Source organism: Macrotis lagotis, chromosome 1 (genome assembly GCF_037893015.1).
Source record: "Macrotis lagotis isolate mMagLag1 chromosome 1, bilby.v1.9.chrom.fasta, whole genome shotgun sequence".
Taxonomy (NCBI): Eukaryota; Metazoa; Chordata; class Mammalia; order Peramelemorphia; family Peramelidae; genus Macrotis; species Macrotis lagotis.
The window spans coordinates 124,026,754-124,040,823 of record NC_133658.1 but is presented as its reverse complement, the minus strand read 5'-3'; the positions used below and the strand labels follow the sequence as shown (position 1 = coordinate 124,040,823).

The 14,070-nt window shown below is 35.8% G+C and overlaps 1 long non-coding RNA gene across 2 annotated transcripts in view; it reads right to left on the bottom strand.

The window, feature by feature from the left end:
• LOC141502595 (uncharacterized) overlaps positions 1 to 14,070 on the bottom strand; it is a 221,522-nt gene that overhangs the window by 19,454 nt on the left and 187,998 nt on the right. Inside the window, exon 3 of one of the 2 annotated variants that reach the window (XR_012472600.1) lies at positions 8,406 to 8,719. This is a non-coding gene — a long non-coding RNA (uncharacterized LOC141502595). Of the gene's footprint in view, positions 1 to 4,899; positions 8,720 to 14,070 lie in introns of those variants that run through there. The other variant, XR_012472599.1, reaches the window with a different exon arrangement.

The following is a 14,070-nucleotide window of genomic DNA, read 5'->3' as shown; positions in this document are numbered from 1 at the left end:
GGGGCTCTTGATAACTACAGTGCTCTCCAATATGTGGGAATCCAAAATTGCCATGTGTGCTCTGAGTTTCTGGGACACCCTGCCATAGCAACAACCACTAATTCATAAGAGAATTATCTAAACATGAGTCCATTCTGATTATAGGATCATACTATTTTGAACTGGGAAGGACTTTGGAGATCATTTAGTCCAGTCTTTCACATGAAAACAGTCTCTTAGGCATTAAGTGGTATGTTCAGGATGACACAGAGAGTTAAGTAGCAGAGTTGAGATTTTAACCCTGATTTGAGCTCAAATAGAATATACTTTTCACATTCCATGCTACTAAAAGTCTGTTCACTGGGAAGGGAGATTTGGGCCAACCCTCTATGTGTATCCAAACCTGTGGTCAATACTCCTCTCTAATAATCCCTTAAGACCTTTGGGCCAATTTCAATTTTCCCAAACATTGAGGGTTGAAGTAGACCATTCCTCACTCTCTCACCTACCCCCCCCCCCCTTAACTTAGCAGAACTATCATTCCTATGATTCACACCACACGCCTGGAATCTCTCTCTTTTTGGCACAGCTAAGGGTAGAGAGGTGTTGAAAGGAAGCCAGAACAGATGGGAATGGGATTCCATTACTTTTTAAATGCCTGTATAAAATTTCTTTTTTAACACAATACCAGAATTTTTAAAAATCACATTTAATATATTCCTACCCATTTTATCAAGCCTATTTCTATTAAAGGCATAGTCCTTTTACAAATAACAGGGAATTTTGGTGTGGGTTCCCTGTGTGCAAGTTGCCAACCTGCTCCCTGTTTTAGGTCTGTTAGTAACTGTCTTAGTAACTTGGCAGCTTTCTTCACTGGATAATGACAAAGATGCTAACACAATAGCAAAGCTGTTAATCCTCAACATGTTACTAATAAGGTAAGCTGCCTCTTTATAAGCTAGAATGGAGACATGGAGCAAGGTGAGAGAGATGTGCAAATGCTAATGGGAGGACTCTCTGCCTCTGTCTCTCTCATGCACACACACACACACATACACACACACACACACACACACACACACACACACACACACACACACATCTTTGGATAATGAGGAGGGTTCTCCCTTCCTCCACATGTTAATACACTCAAACTCTCTGCTTCTCTAATCATAGGCTGTCACCACTGTTTGGTACAAGGGAAGGTGGTGAAGGTGAACCATAAATGTGATTGAATGGACTTCCCAAGAAGAATTGAACATTTCTTTCCAGACTCAATTTTCTTCATACTTTTTACATGCTTCTTTATATGTTTTGCTAGTCTTATGTACTTCCTGTAGATGAGTTCCACTATTTCTTTGATTTTTTTAAAATTTAAGCAATAGCGTCTGAATGATCTGAGTGTGGTGGTCTGTGTCTGTAATGTCTTGGCTGGAATTCAGAAGTTCAGAACAGTTGGGCTCTAAAGCCAATCGGTCATCCTTATTATGTCTGGCACCAATGTACTGGGTCCCTGACAGTGGAGAGAGAGAAAAGTGGCCCAGGTTTGAAAAGAAAGGTCAAAGTTCCTATGCCACCCCCAGGTTTGAAAAGAAAGGTCAAAGTTCCTATGCCACCCAGCAATAGGATTGGGTTCGTGAATGGTAAACTAGGGACACCTAGTATCAAAAATAGAATATATGCACATATACAAATATTTTATATGTCCCATTATAGATTTTATAGAAAGATGGAAAGTATATATTATATGCATGTTCTATGCAATATATGTCTCTTTATAAATATATACATATGTATATATATGTATATATGTATATATATATATATATATATATATATATATATATATATATATAAAATCATCATTTGAATGAGAGTAGAAATCAATGGAAGTAGAAATCTACAATCTTTGGAAGGAAATAATCCTCTAATTTCATTCCAGAGGAATTATATTTGCAGCATCAGTGCAAATAAACCTTCATGTTGGAAGCATAACATGACCAGTATGAGAAATCTGAGTAGAACCATTTGGGTAATCATAACTGTGGAATAAGAAATGATGGAAACTAGTGGATTTCTTCAAGTCTGCAAAGCAGGTGGAAGCAACTATGAAGATGCCAATCAAGCAAGTGGCTTTAGCCAAGACTGAAAAAACAAAACAGCAGGGTAGAGCAATTGACCCTTTATGCCATCCCTGGATATCTTTCCTGGATTCCCTTCCTACTCCTCACCCATAGAAGTTTAGACTTTTTTCCATAGTTAGTAGACTTAAGTTTGACAGACAGGGAAAGAATGGAGTAACAAGGTAAGGGAGGAAATATTTTGAGGGTTTAAACTAAAGATATCTTACCTGATATTAGAAATAGTTATAAGCAATGTCTTGTAATGATAGTTATTTTTGATTTCTTAGAACATTCACAAAATGAAAAATCAGCCACAAGAGAAGATATTCTCAATACCCTGACAATGAAGGTGGTAATAATACTCCCCCCACTTTTCCACTACAAACACACACACACACACACACACACACACACACACACACACACACACACACACACACCCCTATATACTTGAATAGATAGTTTTCATGAATTGCTACTGACAAAAGATTCACCATCTAGTGACCAGCTTTTAGAGCTATTTCCAACATTAAGCATTCTCATCCCTGAATTACAAAGATGAAATCAATAAGCAAGTATTTAGTGAACAAATACATTATACATTTATACATGTAGCTAATGTAATTCAGATACTATGCTAGGTGCTGAGTATACAAAACAAATAAAGCAGTTCCTTCCTTCAAAAAGCTTACACTCTGATAGTGGGAGAAGAACTGTATAATAAATGTATGCAAAATAAGAATATAGAAAACATGTACAAAATAAAAACAATTAATTTAGAAGCAATAGCATACTAATGGTGGAGATAAGGTAAGGAAATGACATCTGAGGTGAACTTGAAGGAAACTAGATCCTAAGAGGGAGAGATATGAAAGGAGTACATTCCAAGAATTGGGGGTGGTGTTGGGTGGGAGTGCTGTATGGGTTGTTGTTGTTTGTCCTTCATTCTGAAAGAAGACCATGACATCATGGGAGGTGATGCCACACCATTTATATGAATTAGATTTGAGTGAGGGGCCTGTGCTAAGTCCCCAGTCTTATTTTCTGCTCCAGAGCCATCTGGGTTCAGTGGTCAAACATGGATCTAGATGACTGGAGATGATCTTGGATCTGAGGCAATTGAGGTTAAACTGACTTGTCAAGTGTCTGGGGCCACATTTGAACTCAGGTCCTCCTGATTCTAGGGTTAGTGTTTATATACTAGGATGTCTAGCTATATAGGTAATATGTTCAGGGATGAGCTTTTGAATGTTGTGACAGGCCACAAAAGATTCAATTTGGCTTGACAGGAAAGGGAGTGAAGAGATATAATTCATGACAACATGCTCTCTGTCTTGGTCAGCTTTTCTAGCTTGGTAGAACCTGAGAATACTTGTCAGCAAAGGCAGGCTTAGCCCTTAAGAACTCTGAAGACACCTCAGGGTAGGACTTTGGAGGAAGAGATGCTTACAACAGAAGGTTAAACCAGGGCTAAAGTCAATAAAACCCAGAACAGGTGATGACCCTAATCAGTCTTGGGTAACCAAGGACCCTAAAGGGCACTGTGGCCTCCCTAATTCTACCTCCCCAAGTTGGATGATAAAGTTGAAAAACTAAAGAGGATGAGCTAATGGAAATAGAGTTCTAGGTTAGAATAAACCATGGAGTATGCCATTGAAAACAAAAATCAAATACTCAAGAACTTCAGGTCAACTTTGGACTTTTGTTCGGAAGTACTTGACATTTTCATGGGTGGGAAGGCTACATAGAGAACAGCGCACTCTAGGAGTTTTTCATGGAACAAGTGATACTTTTAGTCTGCTGCTATGTTCTCATCTAATAATTTTTGCTTCCATTTCCTAAAACATTATTTGGCTTAATAATAATAGCTATTTTTATATAATCCTTTAAAGCTTGCAGTCCTCTTTACAAATATTCTTTCATTTTATCCTCCCAATGACTTGAAAGGGGTAGAATAGCTGCTATTATTATTCCCATTTTACTGACAATGGAACTAAGACCAGGAGACTTCAAATGACTTGCCCAGGGCTATATTGTTGGTAAATATCTGAGATTGGATTTGATTCCAAGTAGCATTCTATACATCTATCTGTCACTTAATATTTCTGTTTTCAGTACTAAATAAATCCTCTTACTGTCTTTCACTCTAGGGATAACTGTGGGCATGCAGTCTTAGCAATATTATCATATCTGCCATATAAGTAATGGTAGTGTGGTATAGTATGAGAGAAAGCTGAACTGAGAATCCTAAGATTTCAGTTTGAATCCTAGTTCTAGTACATGTGACCTTGGAAAAATCATTGAAGACCTGTCATTCTCAGTTTCCTCATCTGTAAAAAGAAAAACTGGACAAGATGATCTCTGTGGTCTTTTCAGGGTCTAAAGTGATTCTCTGTGTGTGATTCTATGGTAGTTAGGGTAGTGCATATTCTAATTGTTTTATTAATGACCACAAATTCATACATTGTTGGCATTCAATATCAGCCAGTTTTTTGTTGTTATATAATACTTGGAATGTTTATGTGGGTAAATGCATCTATATATTGAATCACCTAAAAAAATTCTACAAGTATCATTGTTTGACATACTTTGTTTTGGTCACAAGAGACTTTACATGTGTATATATAAATATACACATATATACAAAATATACATGTGTATATATGTGTAAGTATATACATATAAATTTTATTGTTGCACTATGTTTTTACTTTTAAAATATTTACAGATTCCCCTCCACTCTATGAGATGTCTTATAGTGGAGTAAAAAGATTCCTTAAAACAAACATTCCTCATCTGATAGTACAGGCAATATTCCTCATCTGTAGTACTCCTCAAGCTTTTATAAACATTATTTTAATTAAGAGAAATCAAATTTTCTCCTTCACACCCATAAGTCCATTGGAAAAACAGAGAAAAGAAAAATAAATTCTTTTTTAACATATGGATAGTCAAGAAAACAAATTCCTTTATTAGCTATATACAAATATGTGCATGTCTTATGCTTTATAAATCTCTCCTCTGTCAGAAGATGGCATCAGTCCTCTGGATTCATGGATGGTCATTATATTAATCATAGTTCTTATCACTTTAGAGGTCATCTTTTTAGTCATACAAATTATTCTTTTGGTTCTGCTCATTTCATTCTTCATTATTTTATAAAAGTCTTCAAAAGTATTCACTTTAGTAATTTGAATATTGAAGTGTATTTAATTCTTCTTCTGGATCTGCTTACTTCACTCTGCATCAGTTCATCTTTCCATGTCTCTCTTAAATCATTTATTTTCTACTATAGGATAGTTAGACAATATAGTGGATAGAGCACTGGAGTCAGGAAGACTCATTTTTTTGAGTTCAAATGTGATCTTAGAAGGCTATTAGCTGTGTGATCTTGGGCAAGTCACTTAATCCTGTTTGTCTCAGTTTCTTCCTCCGTAAATAAATTGGAGAAGGAAAAAGTGTATTTTCTTTTTTTTTAGGTTTTTTTGCAAGGCAAAAGGGGTTAAGTGGCTTGCCCAAGGCCACACAGCTAGGTAATTATTAAGTGTCTGAGACCGGATTTGAACCCAGGTACTCCTGACTCCAGGGCCGGTGTTCTATCTACTGCGCCACCTAGCTGCCCAAAAAGTGTATTTTCAAAGGAGACCACCAGATAAAGTCACAAAGAGTCAGACCATCTGTGATTCTGGAGGACCAAAGAGTCCCATTGAAATAATTAAATTTCCTACTATGCACTTATTATATTTATTAATTCTCATTTCTTATAGCATAATAGTATTCAGTTATATTCATATGCCGTAACTTATTCCAGCGTTCTTCACTTGCTGGTCATCTCTACCGCAAAAAAGAGATAATTTTTATACTTATAGAAGCTTTTCCTAGTTATCTGATCATGTTTGGGCATAGACTTAGTGGTATAGTCACAAAGTATCAGCTAGCTACATAATCTTTGCTAAGCTGAAGCCAGTTGACATCATACAACTCTTTACACATTCTTATGTGTAATTCCTAGGATTTATGAGCAAGCACGTTTTCTTCTAACATAATGAAACTTTGGTATATACTTTCATGGATTTGTGATCTCATCATTGAAAGTATTCCCTCTAGCAATTTAGACCATAACCCATCTGCTCATGCTGTGTAACTCTTGTCTATAGCCTTCAATAAATCCACCACAAAGGGTCCATCCAAAATGGTGAGGGATTTTCTTCCCAATATCATTCTCTTGACGTGACATGAGTATCAGTGGGATTTCCTCTCAAAATCAGACCTAGGCAATAGATCTGAGAAACAGAACCCATAGTTTTGAGATCTAGATCTTCCAAAAACAAGCCATTTTGTTTAATCTATCTGTATCTCAGTTTTCTTTAGTGTTAAATGGGATAGTAATATCTGCTTCACCTACTTCATAGTTGTAAGAATCTAATTGAATTGTGAATGTGAAATGTTTTGGTAAGGGGAGCAGAAAGCATGTTGATAAAGATCTATACCTGAACCCTACTTCAGCGTTTTGGACTTCCATTCTGTCCTTCCCTCCCCACCTTAAAAAATTGTTTGCATGATTATGCAATTGTATAAACTTATAGAATCATCGATTTTTGTGAGCAATAAAGATTTAAACAAAAGTGGTATTAGGCAATTGAGTTTAAAACCATTGGCCCTAATGAATTATACTTATGTAAAATACTCTGTCTCTCTTCAAAATTCTTAATACCTATATAGTCAAAGTTAAGCTTTCTGTAGCATTGTATGTTATTATGAGTTGTGTGATAGGGTAAGGAGGGAGGTCAAAAGAGAAGGAAAACCCAAAAGGCAGCAGTGGATTATGAGAAAATCTCCCACATGAATTTTGGGATGCAGTTGAATGGTGATAGAAAAGAAGAGTTATGGATCTTTACTTGCTTCCTATAGACTCAGTTCAGCATTGTGTCATTTCTTATTGTCAAAGTTTGACTGAGAAAAAAAAATCTGTATACTCCTGAATCATCTCCATTTGAAATCATGACTTACTAGGTATATGATCAGAGGCAAGCTGTTTGTCCTCTTAGCCTCAATTTACTCATCTATAAAGTGTTGATATTTATTTTTGAGTGGTCTATTCCATAGAATAATGTAAGGAAAGTACTTTATAAACTTTAAAGTTTGATGTAAATATGAATTATTCTTTTTTATTATTATTAAAGAAGCAACATGGCATAGTTGCAAGAGAACTGACCTCTGAGACAGAAGAACCTGGGTTCAAATCCCATTTCTGTCATATATTGGTCAAACAAGCTATTTTAGCTCCCAATGCTGTAGACAACTCACTAAGAATGTAAATTGTAGAGATGGTGCCAATGTGCATTGGTAGGAGGCATTTTTTCATAGAAACTTACTTTATCAGTGAAATCACAAGTCTAATCCCTACATTGATAATTATTATTAATAAACTATTGATCAAACAATTTTTTTTCTCTGTGTCCTGACCTAATTTCTTCAAAATGCAGTGAAAAGAAAAATGTTCTTTTTGCCCAGAGAAGTTCTGGACTGCAGGTAATTTGTCTCTCACATTTGGGTTAAGCACAGCTTAATTATCTGTTGATTAATTGCAACTGCCTTCTTGAATATCCCTCAGGTAATGAAAATAGGACATTCCTTTGTTCTTTGGGTCATCTTCAAAAAATGCTCAGTAGTTCATTCTTTCTGCTCAGTTTCATATAAAGGATTCTCTCCATTCCTAAATAACTTCTACCTCTCATTTTAAAACAGCATCTCAAATTTTGTCCTATGAATTAAGAGACCAGAATTCAGTCTAGGTCATTAGAAAAGACCTTACGAGATTTGCAAATGTAAGCTCAGGTTCCTAGCCTGGTTCTATTACTTACTTCCTGTATAACCTGTAATAACTTTGGACTTTAGTCTCCTCCTTTATAAAACGAGACTGAGGAGCTAGACAACTTTTAAGGCTCTCCTTCATTTTAAAGATTGTATGATATTGAGGCAGGGAGCCCTTGTCAAGTTTAGGAGGCTTTAGGTCAGAGCTGTGGGGCTGGGGAAATCAAGGTGTGAATCTGCCTACCCCAGAGCAGAATGGTTTTGTACTTATTATTCCTCTGCAGACTTTTGAATCCTGTGACTCCTAGGACACTCTTGGAAGTGGGAGAACTTTTCCTCTATAACTGATTCTAATTTTTTTCCTGCTGCTAAGCTCTGTGAATACAGGGGTGTTCAATGGGGACTAGTATCTCTGGAATAAGGGCTCGCTTGAGTCCCTTTCAGGGCTACTCAGTCCCCTTTGGTATCTACCAAGCACTCAACTCTCACCTGTGGTTCCAAGAAGCTGTAGTATGTGCAGTGGGCACCCCAGCAAACTATCTTGATGGGTTGGCAAAACCAGATTGAGGGTAATCTAAAGGCCTCACACACATAGATTATTACAGGAGTATCTCCCCAGATCTTATAAAGACTGTCTTCAGTGGAATGGGTTGATGAGAACAATTCGTTCTGATGGTCATGAAGGTAGCTAAAAGTAGGCACTGTGGAGCCCTTGGAGCTTGGTCAGAGATTGAAGGCACTGTGGACACCCATTTTATCCTGGGTCTTCACCAGTCATCTTGAATTTTTCTTGACACTAGACCCTGGAAGAGAAAGTAAAGTTAACAACTTTGTGCATCTCTACCTCATTTAAATCCAATTCACATGAAAGTCAAAACATTATCCCAAGATATCATTGATTCTCTTTGAAAACAAAGGACAGAATGGCTAGGTGGCAGTGGATAAAGCACTGGCCCTGTAGTCAGGAGTACCTGGGTTCAAATCCAGTTTCAGACACTTAATAATTACCTAGCTGTGTGGCCTTGGGCAAGCCACTTTACCCCTTTTGCCGTGCAAAAACCTAAAAAAACAAACAAACAAACAAATAAAAACCAAAGGAAAAACAACTCAAACTGAGACATTCTCATATCAGAACCAAGTATTTCTTTGACTCCAAGAGTAGATGAGGGAAAAGGGAGATTTGACTTCTCAAGTGAGAACTCATCATAGTTAAAGATATGATCTAAGAAGTAATCAACACCTATCCAAGGACTTTTCCTCCTCGTTGGGAGATGGAAAAATATCCATAAAATTGAACTTAACTACATGATGGGGCTAGTCTATGAGTTAGTGATTTGTCATTAACTAGGGAACTAGTCTGGTATCAGAAAAAAAAGGCTCTGTTTTTGAATTTAAAAGATATGGGTTTGAATTCCACAAGCCTGAGGAAGTTGGATTAGATAGCCTTCAATCTCTCTCTCTCTCTCTCTCTCTCTCTCTATATATATATATATATATATATATATATGTATATATATATATATATACATATACATATATATATGCATATATACATACATATATACATATATATGTATATATACATATATATATGTATATGTATAAAACTTAAGCATTTTAGGATTGTTTTACTAGGTTGAAGTACTTGCTATTTTTCAGCCATGATTTGTAGTCAGCAGCCCATATCATGATCTTGCTGCTTTATCATCTTCCCCATCTTTTTTCCCATCTTCCTCATCATTTTCAGAGGGTTATAGATTGCTATTGATCCTTTTGTTCAAAATTCCTAGATCCTATCCCTTTGTGTCAGTCCTAAATCTCTGATCCTAGGTAACATCTTGCCTTTATCCTTTTTTAGTAATTTCTGGATTTTTTCATTATAATTAGGTTCAGATGATCTGATCTATTTTTATTGTTTTATAAAAACATAGATGCATAGATATTCCTATGTTTCCTCAGAAATAGGCCCTGGACCAGAATGAGTATGGAAGTCTATTTAGAAAGCAGAAATTTTCATGAAATGTGCTGTCCTTCCTTTAAAAAAAAAGAACTAATATCTCACATAAACCCTGAGTGCCATCCCTCAGGGAGTTTGGGGTTTTTTAGCCTTGCAACATTAACTGACAACCCAATACAGGTAGAACAGAATGTTAGAAACCATGAGTTATAAAGAGAGAAAATGTCTATCATAGAGGCCAAAGGAAATACAATGAGCTAAACAAAAGGGAAGTTTTGGAGAAAATCATTCAGCAGGAAAAACCTTCCTTTTTTCTGACTAGATGTCACCAGTCCTTAACTTGGCATAAAAGGATGGGAGATGGGAATTTTGAACAAAGGGATCAATAACAATCTATGATCCACTGAAAGGGGGGATGAAGATAATAAAGTAGCAGGATCATTACATGGGCTGCTGACTGTAAACCACAACTGAAAATAATGAGACCCTCAGTCTATTAAAATCCTAACAGTTTTAACTTGAATATATTCAGTAAAATGTTTAAGTACATACTTTGTGCAAAGCAAATAGAAAAGGCCCAGAAAAAAGCAAACAGGAAAAACAGATGGTCTAGACCAAACACAACCAGCCAAGATACACGATGGAGCAAAAACTTTCCAGGGGCCTTGAAGATCAACTATCAATATCTCTGAAAGGGAGAAAGATAGGAATAAAAACAGAGATGTGAATGTATATACATAGACATGTATACATATATGGAATCACTCCTGAAAAAATGTGCTTGAGAAGACATAGTTAATTACTAAGCCATATTCCTATTTTCTCATCTCTGTAAAATCTTTATGGAAATAATGAATCAATTAGAATGGAATTATTGAATACTTTGCATGTACTAAGCATTGGGGAATCAAATAGAAAAAAAAAGATAGTCCCTATTCTGATGAAGCTCACATTTTAATTTAAGGAAGCAACACATGCAAGAAAATTCATCTGGAGACTCGATGAAAAGGACCATTGCTCTTTAGGGTACAGCAACAAGGTAGAAGGAAAGGCCTAAATTCTTTGGGGAAAATCAGCAAAACAAAGTCACAGTTCCTGAGGCGAGAGGTCTGGAAATAGGACAAATAACTCTGTGATCCTCAGGATGAAGTGGCAGAGTTGAAAACCTAGTAGTCATCTACTTCACAGGAAAGATTTTTTGATGGTTTTCTATTTATTACAATGCTATGAGTGGCCATGCCCACTCCATAGTCAGAGACCTGAAATGATCCATGCCCAAGAGTTGGCCACTATAGGATTTGACCAGATAGTATTTGGGAACATTGGAAAAGGACTTCTGATGGCCTTTTCAACTCCACTCCCTGGTACCTGGTGAGATTTGGGTAGTAGAGGTGATGGAGTATGGAAAAAATGATCCCTCATTTGTGATCCTATAAGGCAGGGCCCTTATAGGCCTGACTGATTCTATTTTCTGACTTCCAGTGGGATCTGGAATCTTCTGGTGTTGAGGAGGACAGGCTGAGATTATGATGAAAATATGAGAAAATAATAAAGTGTTTCCAATATGATCCTCTCCAGCAGATGATGTTTTACAGTCACCTGATTCAATGAAAGATGAAAAGACATGAGATCATTTTTGTGAAGTATTTGTAACCCTTAACACATTATACAAATCCTAATGATTATTAGAATGTAAAATTCTCCATGCTCATTTCTGGTCAACTTTAAAAAATGATTCCAAATTGCAAAACACTACCTTAAAGGCTCTCATCTGGTAAAGTGTATATGGTGGTCATAAAGGATTCCTTGGAAGATGCTATGAGAGTAGATGGTGAGATTGTCCAGATACTGCTATTTTTTTATTGAGCATTCTGGTAATTGCATCCAATCCTGGAAAAATACAGTTCAGTTCCAGTTATTTTTCAATCACCTCTGACTTTTTTGTGATCCCATTTGGGGTTTCTTGGAAAAGATAATGGAATGATTTGTTTTTCCTTCTCCAGATCATTTTACAGATGAAGAAACTGAAGTAACAGGATTAAGTGACTTTCCCAGGGTCACACTGGTAAATGCATCTTGGACATGGTCTTCTTTTGGACTATTAACTGAATTCAGAATTTAATGAGGAAGAAAGAAGACTGAATTCAGCCCTTTAGGAAATTACACAGGACTTTTTCTGAAACCAGAACTTCACCCTGTCAATCTATCAAACTTCATTATTCTTCCAGTGATACTATCTAGCTATGAATCATGGAATATCACAATGTCCAAAGATTTAAAGAACTATGTCACCCAAAGAACAATGGAGAAATGCATGAAAAAAGTGACTAGACTACAATGCATTTCTTCAATACAAAGAACTATGCAAAAAAAATAGAGCAATTAGAGGAAGAGTTAGAGTACTAATACAGCATGCAAAGCCTCATATGTCTTCTAGCAGTGACTATATAATAGGATTAGATCTACAGCAGGGGTGGGGAAAGCTCCAACAGGAGGATCAAATCTAATATGAATTATTAGTGACCTGTACCAGTTAAAAGAAAACTCATAGTGATGAAATTCAAGCTCCATTGAAGAATCAAAGTATGAATGAAACTCTGGTCCTGGGGATACAATGATTTTTCATTTTTGCAACATAGTTCTTACTCTCAAAACATTTGGAATAAAGGTAAAAAAATGAGCATATTTCATAGTTAAATGTGATAAGGAAAAGAGTGATCCAGATTAAGGGTATAAAAACTGAAGGAAAGAAAGGTACCTTTTAGCTATAGCAATCAAGGAAGGTTACATGTAGGAGGCTGCATCTGGGAAGGGTATTGAATGAAGAGACAACTTAGGAAGATATTAAAGAGGGAGTGTATTTCAAGCATGTGGAACATGACAAAGTCACAAGGCAGAATAAGATCAGGAAGCAGTTGGTGGTCCAGTGTGTAAGGGCTCTGTGTGTATGTATAATGTAAAAGAAGGTTTGAAAAGTACACTGGATTTAGGTTGTGGAGGGTCTTGAATGTCAAACTAAGGGATTTCTATTTTATAATGGGGAATAGTAGGTAAATTACCTAGAAGTAATAGGGAGTGACTGAGGTCTTGAACAAGAGAATTATGTGTGCATTTAAGAAAACTATTTTGATGGGTATAGCCAAAAAAGTAATCTCCTGAAAAAAGTAGATAGATTAGTGAGAAGGAAAACTAGAGGAAAGGAGACCAGAAAATTGAAAAGCACTATCATTTAGCTGAAATTATTCATTATATGAATTCATTATATGGATGTTGATATGAAAAGGAGTAGGGAAAAGAAAAAATTGAGACCAAATTTTTCATTTTTCATTGATTTGTGTTGGTATCAGGTAGACAGGGCCAGTAGATGACAGTCCATGACTTTATCTGTTTCCTGATTGATGATATCATTATTTTTTCCCAGGTCATTGAAAGCAAATACTCCATTGAATTCTTTCTTAAACATTTAAAAAGTGTCAGTTTAACAATATTAATCATAAAAAAAGAAATTAAATTATAATGACAAAGTAAAGCCTGTTTCATTCATCTGAATTAGAAGGTTTTTTAATTTTTAGGATACTGAAATGAAAGAAAGGGAAAAGATCTTATCACAAGAATTTAAAATTGGTCAAAACTATGCTTTAAGAAAGGTTTTTATTAACTTTAGATTAAACAGACATTAAGTGTTCAATTTAAATGATTTCTGAGGTTTTAAAACCATCATTTTCTGTGATTAATACAGTAAATGTATTTTTGGTTGAAATATTAAGCAGAAAGGAAATAAATAGTTGAGTTTAAATATATATGCTCATTTATAATGCAAGGATGAAGTGAGAGTGAGAGTCCAGTTAAATATGGCTTGTTTCTAAGAGTTGAATAATATTATTTACCGAATTCTTTTGAGTTTGTCAGTAGATTATCATTTGCATATATATTCTGATTGGTGACTTAGAGCATAGAATTTCATCTGATAATTGTTCTTCAATCAATCAGTCAATCAATTGGATGAGGTAGTATTTATAAGACTCTTAAAACTGTGACTGGCAATTAATAAGCACTTAAGAAATGCTTGTTCCTTTACCTTTCCCCTTTCATCAACCCTAGGTTTCTTGAGATCTTCTTATCCCTTTCTGCTCTCTGCTAGTTCTGTTACTGCCCTTTTCTGTCATGGACTTTCAGAGCAGAAAATCTGGATCAATT